Source organism: Ostrinia furnacalis, unplaced genomic scaffold (assembly GCF_004193835.3).
Source record: "Ostrinia furnacalis isolate ACB-3 unplaced genomic scaffold, ASM419383v2 OfSCF4045, whole genome shotgun sequence".
NCBI classification, from domain to species: Eukaryota; Metazoa; Arthropoda; class Insecta; order Lepidoptera; family Crambidae; genus Ostrinia; species Ostrinia furnacalis.
The window spans coordinates 82447-98904 of NW_021134284.1; positions in this window are offsets into that span (position 1 = coordinate 82447).

A 16458-nucleotide genomic window follows, 5' to 3' on the forward strand; every position below is an offset into this window, starting at 1 on the left:
CATGTGTCAATAAAATATTGTCTAGGAACTAGGCAGGTGGAAATACATGTTCCTGATACCTTGCCCAGCTCAAAAACCACAAAATTGTCATAACATGAGCACAGCAACCTACTGTTATTCGGCCAATATCAGGGCAAATGAATCCTCGTCCCATCATGTGTTTGTTGGGGCTCCACAGCATGTGTAGCAGCTCGATCAGCTCACTGCCACTTAAGAATTACATATTTGGTCAGATCCCCGCAGCTGAAACAAAGAAATTAATTATGGTATCATCCAAAATTCATTCTTTAAGATATTGAGATGTGATGTCAATTTTTATCTATCAGTAAGAAGTATTTGTATAGAAAAAAATATACACTTTGTTCAAATATATCAAGCCAATGTCTTTAATAAAATATAAAAAATAATTATAAAAAAACTTACTTGACGAGGTGAAATCTGTTCCATTATTACATTATTTTCGAATAAAATATGTGATTCTCTTTCAGTGTTAATATGCAGTCTATGGAACGTATTTGTAATAAAGACAATCCACGTTAACTGTGACCAGTGCTAGTGGTTGCTTCTTCATTTGAAATATTATTTGTCCTTGATTGGTGCAGAGCCACACCGTGGCCACGGTCCAACATGAGTGACAACATACACTGCTGTTATCAATCTAAAAAAAAAGTTTTATTAGGATTATGGTAATCTACGGTAAAGGTAGTTGATCAAATACATTGTAAAAGGTATTCAACAAGTCCACACGCTCATTCAATAACTTACCAGCTGAGGAGTCATCCACTGACATTATAACCAACTGAACTTAATAAGCTCTAGGCTATGTCGCCTCCTCTGCATCATGTCAGCTATACAATTGATACATATCATAGGTTCCTCATGAGGTTGAGGAATTGCTAGTTGCATTATCCAAAATCGGGCTGGGGTTAACATTGGGGCTCGGGTCGGAGTCCATACGTAAGCCGTGGTCGGCGTTTAGGCAAGGTTCGATGTCCGAAAGTGAGCCATTGGTCATTGGTTGAGTGAGATTCGTAGTTCGAGAGTATGCCAGGGTCATCGGGAAAGGAAGCATCGAGGTCCATGGTCAAAAAAATAAAGACGTCAAAAGGGAAACTTATACAACACTCTTCTGCTTTTATTTTGGCAAAGACTTGGTTTTGAGAACTAAACAACACTCACGATGAAAAATTCAAAACAAAGCGAATGACAGATAACAGCTGTGACAATATTTTCAGTGTTGCCATGCTAATAATGTGGTGATGAATAAAAATAATCGATATAAAAATCGATTATATTTTTTGATGACTCGAAATAAGGTGTATAATAAGGTGTGTGTGAAATAAGGTTTCATTTAGTTATAAATATTTTTGGTAGTGTTATTAGAATATTAAAAAGGTTTTATAAATGTCATTTTAATGAATACGTATTTAAAAAAATAATAATTGTCATAGTCGAACAACAATCGATATGAATCGATTCTTACCGATAAGATTCATTTTGGCAACACTGAAATGAGTGTTAAAGACAGGAAGTTGTAATTATCACATAAAGTACTATTTAAATTGGATTTTTATAAAGGCACATTGATACAAAGTTACACTAAGTGAATACTTTAAAAATTAATTAAAAATTTTTGGCAAATTCATATTTTCATTAGCAGCTTGTCCACGCCAGGCCAGAAATGAACATTGTCCTTTGTGATTTGCATACAACGAGCGTGGGTCAATCGCAGTGTAAGTTAGGCGCATATTTTAAGGGGTGAATGTATTCAAATCACGGTATAGGTAGATCCGTGCTAAGTAAATTGTGTACGTGCTTGGACCGGCGCCCAGGCGACCGCAAGGATGCTCGCGCCCCACCGCGTCTACATTTTCGTATTACTGCAATACTGGGTCATATTTGGTCGAATTTTACTGTGAACTCGTCGAGATTTTGTAATGGGATGGGATTGTTGGAAAAGTAAATTTGAGTAACGAGGTGATTATTGACTTTAGTACTTTATGATCACTTACGCATGGTAATATTAAGTCTCTGTCAAATTAAATTAAACGAACCTTTCATTTAGACTAAATTTACAAGTGAATCTTACTATTTTCAGACATTTTTAAGTAGGTAGCAGTAGTCCAGACGCGACTCGATATAATAGCGCTATGACTCGCTTTACGAGCTAGGGAGTAAGTTCTGTTTGGCAAAGACTTTATCATAAATGGCAAGATTTATTTCGATGATAGAACATTTAGATCTATCGAAGATTATCTTTGATAGTAAACGACACGACGTGGTACAGAAGGTAGGTATTTCTTTGGTAAGTAAATAAGAATCATGATGTACTTATGTAGAGACGGTTTTTATAACACCTGCGTACAGTGTTAAGAGCGTTGTCACATTTTTCATGCAGAAATCGAGAATTTGGCAGATTTCGAAATGATTTTAGTCATATAATTTATTGTTATAGCTTCTTTTGACTTATATCATCGTAATTATCATACGTTTTTACGGAATGTCTATTGACAAAATNTTGAGTAATATACAGGGTGTTAGGTAAATGGGTATATGAGCCGACACTAGCCCATGTTAACATGGGCATATAAATGGTATGGTGAAGTCAGAAAATTGATAATAATATATAAATTTTATAAAATCTGATTTGTATGAAAATTAAAATAATTAAAATGGAGATATCAATTTTCTGACTTCACCATACCATTTATATGCCCATGTTAACATGGGCTAGTGTCGGCTCATATACCCATTTACCTAACACCCTGTATAATAATCAAACAACAAACTCGTAAATTGCATTCTTATTTAAATTATTTACGGAAAACATGATTTTAGGTTTAACTTGCTACAATATCATCAAGAGATACTAATTAATAAATACTAAATAAACAGATAAAGGGGAATGCATTTAGGCACTCAGAAACCATTGATTTCGTGTTTGTTTGTAACTGTATTAAATGTATGAAAGCTGGAAATATAGGTTTTTTGAATAGATTCAGTTCGTTCTTCGAAGCCTATTTGGCATATTTTTAAATAATTTTTTTTATCGTATTAATATTCTGTAATTTGTTGTTCTAGTGTGCCAAATAAATGTATTTTCTTTCTTTCTTTCTTCTTTCTTAAACATTTATTGATGCCGTTTGCTAGGTCTCATGAAAGACTTTTTCAGTAAGTAACCATTTGTTCGACATCTTGTATATCTACTATATAAGAAATATTCGAGTGAGATCACTTATCGATTATTTTCGTCATCCTTATTTGTATTAAATTTAATTAAAATACACTAAGGCTGAGATGCACCACCTAACTTTGACCCTAACTGACAATAACCGGTGTTTTATGTTAGACACATCCAAAATTTTGATGTCAATGTTAAAGTAAGACGGTGCAACACGGCCTAACAAATGTATCGTAGACAGTACTTTTTATTTTCTTCATAAATCTTTCTTTTCTTTGTAAAGCTATCTACAAGCTTTTATTTTCTTTGACATCTGGAGTTGTAAAATCTTGCAACTTAAAATTTACTTACTTCCCGTTTTCCCATTGAGCTGAAATTTTGCTTGTCTACACAGGCATGCAAAATTTCGTTTCATTTCGCACTAAATAATTTAATTTACACGTGTTTTCATGCGATGGCCAAGTCAATATATTTATGTATAACGTTAATGATTTCCTGGACTGGACTTGGTATTACATGGATCTCACAACTTTTTACCGTAGAACAACTGAGTAGTGAGACTTGGTTTTTTGACAAGTATTGTTTTTGATGGGTTTGTATTACAGAACGCATGTGTACCTAATGGGATAACTGTTTAAAAACACGATTAGATAAATTTTGCTCTATGGATAAAAATCTTAAAGTTACCTCTGATTTTTTAGCATTATACGGATTTATACGACCGTGGTTTATAATAATAAATTCTGTAAAATCACAATGATATCAGTATTTACCTCTTTGATTTCCTGACTTGTTTAGATTTACAAAAACTAAATCATCATCATCATCATCATTTCAGCCACAGGACGTCCACTGCTGAACATAGGCCTCCCCCAATGCTTTCCATGTTGATCGATTGGTAGCGGCCTGCGTCCAAAACTAAATATTTATTTTTAACTTTTAGATAATAATTTGAATGGCGCTTACGATGTTTAGTTACGATCTCTTTGATGGACACAGATATTATAGATAACGTTTAAAAAATGGCACGCTCGTTTTCATACATTTCATTCTATTTATTTAACCTATCCATATTTATGTGCGGAAACGTCACAAAATCAGAATAAATTTTAATTTTTCCATGAATGGCGCTTACGATGTTTAGTTACGAGCTCTTTGATGGACACAGATATTATAGATAACGTTTAAAAAATGGCACGCTCGTTTTCATACATTTCATTCTATTTATTTAACCTATCCATATTTATGTGCGGAAACGTCACAAAATCAGAATAAATTTTAATTTTTCCATCCCGCATCATAAAAACTAAAAAGTCAAAAGTAAAATTTAAATAGTAAATATTTTTCATAAACAAGCTTTTGATGCTGTAAAAAGAATAAAATAAAACATAAATTCTTTCAAACCCATCAACTTATTACTTTACTCAATTTAAAGATTAAAAACTTGTCGCGGGATTTACTAGTGTAAAAAATACATTAATTACGTAACTTGATTTTGCTAAAAGTCTGATCTGAGAAAAAATCAAATAGGTAAATTATACATTAATTCTTTATTATTATGTATGATGTACTGTCTTAGGTACGATACAACTACGGATTAAGATCGTTTAGTCGACGCAGCGTTGAAATTGTACAGATAAATGCAGTTTGCGCACTCACTACGCGACGTCAAGCAATAAAAACCTAAAATTCGAACGCCAACTTTTTGCTACAACGCTCTTAACAGGAAACCTAGCATTTTATTTCTTTTATTTGAATGCATTTATTCGCTTTAGGGTTGATTTTTCAACAGTCGGATAACTTTTAACTGAAGAATAAGTTTGGCACATTGACAGTTTTAGTACGGGAAATATGTCAAAATGACAATGTTGTTCTTCAGTTAAAAAATATCTGACGATTGAAAAATCAGCCCTTAAAAATTATTAACTTACTAGCTGTTGCCCGCGGCTTCACCCGCGTGAAATTCAGTTTGTTACAGATCGTCGTAAATTACTGTAAAGTTTCAAGACATCCAAACTTTTGAATTTATAATATTAGTAGGAAGAAACAAATTATATAGGTATGTAATTTCAAAATTATAAAAGTAGACGCGAAATAAAAATCCGTTAACGCATGAAAAAAACCTCTAAATTAGGATGATGGATGGACTGTACCTTTTCTTAGCAATACCCTTTCAGGAATGACCTTTTATTGCTATATCTACACATAAACCCCCTCCCTGGCCAGCAATAAAGCGTGACCCACACCCACGCGGCATTCTCGACTACCCTCGTAAACACATCTATAGTGGTCGGTACTTCGGTAGGAACTCGAAGATGAATTCATATGAGTGATCTAAGATGGACATGTGTAAATACATACCCTTGGTGTTCTCATTCAAAAGGAAGGCAATAAACTAGTGGTATAACGTATTGAGGTCTAGGGTCTATAATATGGATGGAGTGAGTTTCACATAAAAGTACTTCGAGTCGTGAATTTATAACGGACTATTTGATTCAATATCTAGGTTGAAGATCTATTTCATGTTTATTTGTGACTTATAACTACCTGTAGTTTTAAATGATTAAAAACAATTTAAGACTAATTGAAATTGAAGTTTAAGTTTAACCTGTATCGCAATCAACAATTCCTACTTTCCCAAAGGTTGACTGCAAGAGAATTTATTTATTTATTTATTTATTTATTTATTTATTTATTTATTTATTTATTTATTTATTTATTTATTTATTTATTTATTTATTTATTTATTTATTTATTTATTTATTTATTTATTTATTTATTTATTTATTTATTTATTTATTTATTTATTTATTTATTTATTTATTTATTTATTTATTTATTTATTTATTTATTTATTTATTTATTTATTTATTTATTTATTTATTTATTTATTTATTTATTTATTTATTTATTTATTTATTTATTTATTTATTTATTTATTTATTTATTTATTTATTTATTTATTTATTTATTTATTTATTTAATTAGGACAACCAACAAGACAGACACAAATTCAAGCAAAGGGGTTTACATACATAATTTTGTCTTAGGTTAGGAAAATTCCAATAGCATTAAGTCCACCTTTTGTACTCTGTTATATAAGTGCAATAAAGTTTTACATAAATGGCTCAAAATAATCAAGTCTTTCTAAATTCACAGTGCAAAGAATAAAGAAAGCAAAGAAAGAGTTTTTAACACAAACTGAAAGAAACTTCACGGCACCAGACGGAAAGCTTCTCATAATTGTCAACTCCCAGAAACTAGCAAAAAACTTCGCGACCAACTATATTATGAAGGAATGTTAACGGACAAACTTAAGTGGTCCCAAAAGTTAGGAGATGGATATCGCGCAACTTTGTCAGGGAGTAGGTATGTGCTAACGAGCGCAGTTTGCTCTCAGTTACGTCTTCAGAGATGTTGCCATTGGCTCCTGCCTCCTGCGAGTAGGGTTGTCAGGTGTCCGATCTTAGCCGGACTTGTCCGGCCAAATATTCCCTTGTCCGGGCTGTCCGGCTTTTGTTAGGCTTTTTAAGTTGCTGCCGCACCAGTCGAATTTCGAGTCAGAGAATAATATCGAGCGCACACATGCGCGTAGATACGAAGATAACAGTCCAGCTTTTAGGGTAAAATGACAGGCCAAATTAAGCATCGAGTCCGGCTTTTGTGTTTTTAGACCTGGCAACCCTACCTGCGAGTCCTGTGTTTGCTTATGGATACGTGAGAGAGACGAATTTAAAATAGTTTTAGCGAAGACTTGCCGCGAGGATATGTGCTCGTATGTATGTACGGAGAGAAAGCCAGTGTATGGTATGTTACCCTTAAAAAGTTTATTACGTTATTTTAATCCTTCAAGCTCCGCGAATCTAGACACAATAGATAATCAATTGTTATGACATTAATTAATGCCGTCTGTGACTCAATCGGATCGCTGAATGTTTAAAGCAAATTAAACTTCTATTTGATTAAATTAAATGTCCAAGGATATTTATTATTATTTGTTAATTTTAGTAATAAAAACAAAGGAACTCTACATTCATCACATACCATACAATTTTATTTTTTATAATTTTATTTACTGTAGGCTGTATTTTACTTACAAAAAAGTAAGCAACACTAACAAGGAATGTAAACTAACAAACTCAAATCCAAAACTCACCAAACATTTTTTTTAACTTTTTTACTTTAAAAGTCTGGGTTTGCTACATGTTTGTTACTCTTTCACACAAAAACTACAGAACGGATTTTGATGAGACTTTACAGTACTATTGTTTATAACCAAAAATAACATACAGACTATAATTTATGACGATCTGTGACAAGCTAAATTTCACGCGGGTGAAGCCGCGTTCAAAAGCTAGTATGGAATATGTAGAGTTTCGGATAGTGTCGTGGTATTGGAAATGAATGAACAAAAGTTACAGACTATGTAAAAGAATTACACAACAGAATACGGATAAAATGTAACGAAATTGAGTTTGTCCTTGTTTTATCACTTCGGTCAGGTATAAATATTTTAATGAGACATCTTTACGATCGCAATTCTGTTCGTGTTTATGAGCATTTCATGAATAACACAAGTACCAAAGTAAATCAATAATTTGTTTATTTTATAATGTATATATTGTCTTGATTATCAAAAATACCTACCACAAATGTATAATGTAATAAAGTGAGGCATTTTTTAATGAACTCGTGTTCGATTAAAGTTGTTGTCACAAACGATTATGGAGCTAATGATATTGCATAGTAAGTAGCACGTAGGTAGGTATTAGTTTCCCGTTCGATATACCTCTGGGAAATAAGATTGCAACACTAAAGAACGCTTTGTCGTCGTGGATAAAGAAGCTAGCTAGGGTAACTAAATTAAGTTTAAACAAATACAATACTTTATACCTAAATATATTACCTAAGTAAGAGTGATCACTCTCTAAACGTTCTTCTTTTACAGCATTTAACATACTTTTTTGAATCCTTCAATTTAAACAGATTACGATTGGGACTCTTTTGGAGCCCTGATTACAATCAATCAAACGCAAATAAACCAATCTAATTCGATACGAATACTAAAACAGCTCGAGATTTCTAAACGACATCAATCATTCCCTATATATAGAATGGAAAAGCTTTTTGCGACGCAAATGATATTAGACGACAGCAAGAGAACGCTAAAAGAAAACTCATTAGTGAGAACGTTCAGAATAGGGTGCTTGAGTGATGTTATTAAGAAAGACAATAACAGTTGCAAGGCTTACTATGAAAATAAAGTTTTCAGCGTCGCCGTTGAGACGTCCCGGTTTATTCCTCGGAAATGCGGGGACGAGCGTGCCTACTTTACACTAAGGCTCCTAGCCCACGGTGACTTTTTGTAGCGATGCAGTAGCGATTCTATCGCGCGTTCGCATCGATACAGTCGCAATGCGGTCGCTAGCTTGTGCCCTTGCCCACACATAAACGCGCTTCTGTCGCAATGCAAACGCAATACTGTTGTCGCGATGCAAACGCGATTCAGTAACCCTCCCTCCGTCCTTTCACGATGTCGTCCGACACGGTCGCGCGTTTGCATCGATACAGTCGCGCTGCTGTAGCGCGTTAGTAGCGCGTTGGTGCTTCTGTAGTGCAAATGCTACTAACGCGCGTTAGTAACGATGCTGTCGATCGTTTACGAAACGCGCGACAGTATCACTACATAAAGTCGCCGTGGGCGAGGGCCCTAAGACGTTTCATCAAGATTATTGCCGATGGGGCAGCTTCGACGGACGCTATCAAGGAGCGAGAGACATGGTTGCTACAAATGCTGGAGCAGTTTGTTTGTAAAACAAGATTTTTACGGTAAAGAATGTTTAGTAATTAAGATTTTTTATTGCAATTTAACTGATTGGTGAAACTTTTGTCTTCAGAAGTCACAATTAGGTGTTGTGTTTAGATATTGAGATACTAAAATGAAGCTGAGATATTTTATGTATTCCTGTAAGATATTGCATTAATAGAAAAAACTTTTGGATGTAGAAATAAAACCGATTGCTTTTCATGCAATTTTAGCACAAAACCATAAGATTGACCCACTTTATGTTGCATACAAAGTCACGTTATCGTAAAGCTAATGCAAAACCACACTTCATCCATCACTATCCATCAATCCACTTACCGTGCTTGCTACAGAAAGGAGTATAGAATAATGTGAGAACCGGAGGCCTTTATTTTATGAGCTCTCGGGGTAATATTGCATTTTCTCAGTCAGGGTTAAAGGCTAAACGATATAAAAAATATAAGTTAAAGACAGAGTAAGAAATAGCTTAGAATAGATGTCTAAGCCTCTAAAATACAATTCAAAATCATACATCTTGAAATAAGTTATTTTATAATGTTTACTAAGTACCTACTCAGTTGATTCTAATAAAATAAACACATACTCACATACTTGCATTTATCGGTTACTCACCGCTGACTCATTGCAAATAATGTCATAACTGGTTTTTAATTAATGGATTGGCCTTTTTGATAAATGACGGCGAAACTCAAAACATTATTCACATCCATTAGGCTAACTAGTGCCTAATTGAATTAAAAGGGGTGTTAGAGTCCCCCACTTAACAATCGCGGAGGCTATAAACAATGCAAACTTTAGACAAGTTTGAATGTATTGTGGCCGCGATTTTGTCAACAGGAAAATGGCGGACCCCGAACGTCGCTTTCGGATATTTATGACCGCGAGTCGACAAATTTTTGCATCCTTTTATCGCCAGTGCCGTACCTAGCCGAACGCAAAGGTAAGTAGAAAATAAAAAATAAAATATTGTGTACATGGTAGATGTGGGCCAAGTTTTCATTGATTAATTTATTGTTTACCAAAGTTAATTAGTATTTTAAGCTAGATTTTCTAGATACTTCACGTTACATTACGAGAGTATTATTTACAGAATAGCTGTCGTTTAATACCGTTAAAAATATAACGTCCAAATAAATAATATGGTATTCTTCCCTCAATCATCTTTCTTATTGAAAATAAAACTGTATAAAGCTGTGAAATTCCATCCAAACATAAACAAACATTTAAAACGTTAATTAGCACTCCTAAACATGTGACTACATGTAAAAGAAGAAATCTTCTAAATGTGGGGTCACTCGTTTTTAGGGTTCCGTACCTCAAAAGGAACAAACGGACGAACGCGTGAACGTATCTAGCTGAAATTCACATGAAATACTCAGGTCTATTGTCCCTTTAAGCTGTGAAAATATCAAACTTCTAAGCCAAGCCAATCAAAAGATACAGCCGATTATGTCGATATTTTCAACAAATTTTCGACACTCGCAAAGGAATCAAAACCTACAGGATACTTCCCGTAAACTCAGAATCTTGAAATTTGGCATAAAGCATTGTCATATAATGCAAATATAGGAAAAATTGCGAAAATTACATTTTTTTTAGTTATATAATATAATAAAAATATTTTAATAAAATGAAACTTACTACCTTATTTCTCACGAACGAATAAAGGTATCAAATTGAAATTTATACCAAATACCTAGATCTATTGGCCCTTTAAGAAGTAAAAAAATCAAACTTCTAAGTTAACGCGATCAAAAGATACAGCAGTTTATACCGACACCTTAGACGAATTTCCGTCACACGCTAGGGAATCAAAACCTACAAGGTACTTCCTGTGAACTCAGAATCTTGAAATTCGGCACGAAGCAACGTTATATAGTACAGATAAAGGAAAAATTGCGAAAATGATAAATTTGAAGTTATATAAAATTTAAAATATTATTTTTGCTTACATGACATAAAATATTTTTTTAATAATTATAAACTTACTACCTACCCTTTTTCACATGAACGCGTAGAGATATTAAAGTTGAAATTCATATCAAACACTTCTTAAATCTAATTGCCTCTAAACTGTGAGAAATTCTAAATCAACGCAAAAATTCAAAACGCTGAGGTAGGTACCTACCTATAATGCAAATATAGGAAAAATAAATAAATAAAAAATAATCATACCGCATATTTTGAAATTCGCCACTACTAGCAACGGAATCAAGTAAGTAATTTGATTTAATACGTCATAAATTGTAAACAGCTACGTTTGTACGGCGGAACCCTCGGTGTGCGAGCCCGACTCGCACTTGGCCGGTTTTTTTTAGTTCTCTTGACTTAGTACACCCCAACCTGAAACTGGAACGAACATAAAATACAGGTGGTACCCAAGCCAAACTCAGGAACTTGGCTCAAGCTCTGCCGTGCGATACCTATCCCAAATGAACGCGACACACCGCGCCATAATTCATTGGATAGTAGTTTTAACCGGATAGGTACCGTTCGCGTTCCAGCCGGGTAACCGTGCAATATCTTTTCGATTTGAATTACCACCCTTATGCGCATGCTTTCAATGCTTTAATGAAGTATTCATGCCTACAGCTCGCTCATTCGTGAGCAAATTAAGTAGATTGTATAAGTGGCGCCTTTAGCGTGATTTACTGTTAGGACTCGTACTTAATTCATGACAAAAATTAAAGCTCTTACGGTTAGAGTTTAGTTCAATAATTCCAAATAAGAGTCGAGTCACAGAGTACTTGATTATATTTTTGCAGGTAACATCTGTGGTCAAAACCCTGGTACCAAACCGTAAAACATAAATATTTTATTGATTCAAACATAATGTAAAGAACAATTACCTACTCATTTTTTCAGGCACTTGTCAAAGATCTCGTTGTAAAATTCGTTCTTAAGAGTAGAACCCTTCCTGAAAATTTGGATCCTGGTCAAAAGTTGTTTCTAATCGTTGATAACCTTAAGTTGAGTGAGCACCAAATCCGTGCCTGTGGTAGGTGCTCGCGGTGACCTGCCCGAGCGCGCCATTAGGCGGGCAATTGCCAGGAATAGCTCCTTTATTTCGTATCGCCCGCTAAAGTGTGCTAAACCTTTTATTTACTAAGCTACGTGCAAAATTATTTCATAATCGGATAAAAAATAATAAAAATATTTTACAAATAAATGGAGCGGCTGTCATTGTTTTTATTTTCTCTACATGTTTTTTATTATTATTTATTTATTATGTATAACATCTAATCGTTGATAACCTTACGTCAAGTCCGTATCTGTGGTAGGTGCTCGGGGTGACCTGCCCGAGCGCGCCATTAGGCGGGCAATTGCCAGGAATAGCTCCTTTATTTCGTATCGCCCGCTAAACTGTGCTAAACCTTTGATTTACTAAGCTACGGGCAAAATGATTTCATAAATATCGGAAAAAATATACATATTTTATAAATAAATGGCTGTCATCGATTTTTTATTTCCTCCACATGTATAACATCTATATAATCGTTGATAACCTTACGTCAAGTCCGTATCTGTGGTAGGTGCTCGGGGTGACCTGCCCGAGCGCGCCATTAGGCGGGCAATTGCCAGGAATAGCTCCTTTATTTCGTATCGCCCGCTAAACTGTGCTAAACCTTTGATTTACTAAGCTACGGGCAAAATGATTTTATAAATATCGGAAAAAATATACATATTTTATAAATAAATGGCTGTCATTGATTTTTTATTTCCTACAACCAATCCTAATACATGTGTAATATCTATTTCGTTGATACCTTAGGTCAAGTCCGTATCTGTGGTAGGTGCTTGAGAGGACCTGCCTGAGCGCGCCATTAGGCAATGCTAAACTGTGCTAAACATTTGATTTACTAAGCTACAGGCAAAATGATTTCATAAATATTTTATAAATAAATAGCTGTCATTGATTTTTTATTTCCTCGTAATAATCGTTGATAACCTTACGTCAAGTCCATATCTGTGGGGTAACCTGCCCGAGCGTGCCATTAGGCGTGCAATTGCCAGGAATAGCTCCTTTATTTCGTATCGCCCGCTAAACTATGCTAAACCTTTGATTTACTATCCCGGCTGAAATCTAGATTGTGCTTTGTCTCAAACTGAACTTAGTTGTTTCATGAAGTAATAAATTCTATGTAGTACAGTAAGGACAATCAAGACAATGGAACTAACTTACATAGTTTATTATTGACTTTATTCCCTCACTTCAGTCACTTCAACTTAGTAACTGAGAGATAAAAGGAATGAGAGCAACAACATAAATACATCATTACAACGATATATTTATGCATATAACATCAGAGCACGTCCCGATTGCCTTCATTTAGGCGCCGAACGAGTAAACTAGTCAGGGAGAAGTGCTCTGAACTGCATAAAACTACAAAGACAAGGCAAACGTTCTAGTGCAGGGGTCGCATTATCAATGCTTATGGCACGTAGGTTGGGTCTAGGATTTCACTTAGAGGAGATAAAAGATACGTCGCGTTTGTCATATAAAATGGGAAGAGGCTAGAGATGGGTTATACTAGGTAAATTTGATACTAGGTGCACCTATTCCAAGTTTTATTAATACGTGATCCAAATACCTGTTCCACTTAGTAGTAGTAATTTACCATACTTGACGCGACTAGTGCGGAGTGCGGACTAATCCACGTATTATGACTTTAAAATACAATTTTCTTTGAAAAGATACAACCGTAGTATTAATAATGCAATTTGAAATTGAATAACTTGTAGAATGTTTCTTCTATAAAAAATAAACACTTCAAAAATCGGACGTGTGACGGCTCATGTCAAACTGAGAGTGTTCCATTTCAACATTTTTTCACATCGCTCACAAAACGCTTACAGATTAAAAAAATATCACAGATATCGCTAAATTTATCAACGTTGATGTCAAAAATAGCAAATCTCCATACATGTAAAGGAACACGCCCAAATTGACAAAGAAACACAGACAAAAAATCTTGGTGACAAAACTCCCCATGGGTCATCTACTATAGTTCCAAAATACTGGACTGTCCTGTCGATGACATTGACAGTGGGGCGCCACCGTCAATACCGGATCGCTGGTTCAGATTTTTGCCATGTTGGAAACCATATAGTTGAACGATGGTAGCGCCCCCCTGTCATTGAGTTTGGCGGGACAGTTCAGCGTGGGTCATCTATACCAAAAATTTCTGGGAACTTTTGTCACCACCGGTATTTTAGCGGGTAACTTCTCAGAAACAGGAGTTAAATTCTATCTAATCAACACTCGAAAACTATTCCAATTTAATCTAATTATCAAATTACTATTTCAATACAAATTATGCAATTATCACGGACGCGTGACAACAAACCAAAACAAACCTGTCGGAAGAATAAAAACTGGTTTTTTACCGGCTAGTCAACAAGGAGTGAGCTGGATGAGAGAGAACAAAAATTAAAATATTCAAAACCTTACCTGTGTACAAATAGAGTTTAAATTACGTAATACATCAAACACCTATTCCTATCTCACACCTGCCTGCGCTCAAATTTGTTTGTCAGACAGAGACGGAGTGAATCTCTACGTTCGCACATAAGCTTAGCGAGAAATACGCGGTGCACGTAATACACGACTACGGATTATGCAATAATAACCTCTATTACTTTGATGGTAGGGTCGGAAATCGTGTAATTTAAAAAATACTTAGCGAGAAATACGCGGTGCGTGTAATACACGACTACGTATTATGCAATAATAACCTCTATTACTTTGATGGTAGGGTCGGAAATCGTGTAATTTAAAAAATACTAGGTGGATCAAGTATTTTAAAAATTGGAATAGGTGCCACTTAGTACTGTAAAATACCTAGTGTGTGGATCTGTTCTAGTAAATACGTCTCATCTCTAGAAGAGGCGTCTCGCTCTACGTCTACAGTGAGGGAGAAGTTGAGTTGAACAATAAGTTGCATATTATCCTAGGCTCCGAACTTTTCTTATTTGTTTTCCTTTTCTCTCAATGTACAGAGACATCGCATCAACCAACCTCTAAATGACTTTCCCAATTCATTTTTAACTTATAAATTAATTAAGGTAAATACAATGTTGTAGGTTAATGAGCGATTGATGACAGTTTAGCAGTGCGACTTACAGTTAGTTAAGTAAAATCATATTAATTTTTGGGTAGTAGTACCTACCTGATAAAATATTAACAACCTGTATATTGTAAAGTACGATATCCGTTGCTAGGTTTCCTAGTGAGTATTTCCTACTTGGTGCCTGAATTATTTACTGAAATTCGAAGCTAATTGAACGTCTACATCTCTTCTTCACTACATAAAGCCATTTGCCTTGATCTTACTCTTTAAAATATGTTCCAGAAGGCTCTATTAGTTCACCTATTTCCCATTACGCAGAACTGACAAGATCTGTCACTTTGAGTGCTATTAGAGTTGGAAATTCAACCCTAGGTGCTTCTAGTTGGGGCTATATTTGGGAATTGGACCGTGTCTCGGCTCGATTATCAAAGTCTACTGAACCGTGGGATTGTTTTCGAATGCCCGTCTTCTGTGGAATGCTAAATTGTGTTCTACTTGATGACTAATTTGGAAAAGTTTATTTATTAGGTATTCTTTATTTCTTACTGACTAAATGCAACGTACACTTGCAAAATACAGTCATGACTCTTAATACACAAGCGTGTTCATCAGTTCTATCAATGTTCTGAATAATCTGAAAAGAAAACGGTTGAATAAAATGGAAAAGCAAAAATCTGATAGCCAACCTAAAGTCTAGATTAGTATGATAAAGCCCTATTGTATAAATGTATTTCAAATTTCCTTTTACACCTACAAAAAATCCCCCGGGCTGCCTTAGAAAAACCAATTAAGTACAAGTAGTTAAAAGTTACAAAACTCTATTAAAGAATGAAGTAAAAACTATAATAATGTTTTAAAACTGAAGCTTACTTAATTAATATTTTTAAGGTTGGGTTGCACCATCTTATTTTAACTTTAACAGACATCAAATATCTGTCAAACTCTATCTATACAAAAAACATCGGTTATCGTCAAAGCTACGGTCAAATTAGGTGGTGCAACTCGGCTTAAATAATCTATACTTATAATAAATCTGTAGAGAGGTCAATTCTGTACATGAAATATATTTTCAAAATAACTATCAGGGGGTGATTAGTGATCGATACTGATGCCAAAAATGCAATTAGTAAAATTTTTGTCTGTCTGTCTTTCTGTCTGTCTGTCTGTCTGTCTGTCTGTCTGTATGTTCCTTATAGAAACAGAAACTACTCGACGGATTTTAACGAAACTTGGTACAATTATTCTTCATACTCCTGGGCAGGTTATAGGATACTTAAGAATTCCCACGGGAACGGGAATTAGCGGGAAAATCCTTTTGTATGAAAAATCTAAACCGCTTAAGTTAGACGCTTGAAATTTGGCATGCAGGTACCTTAGTA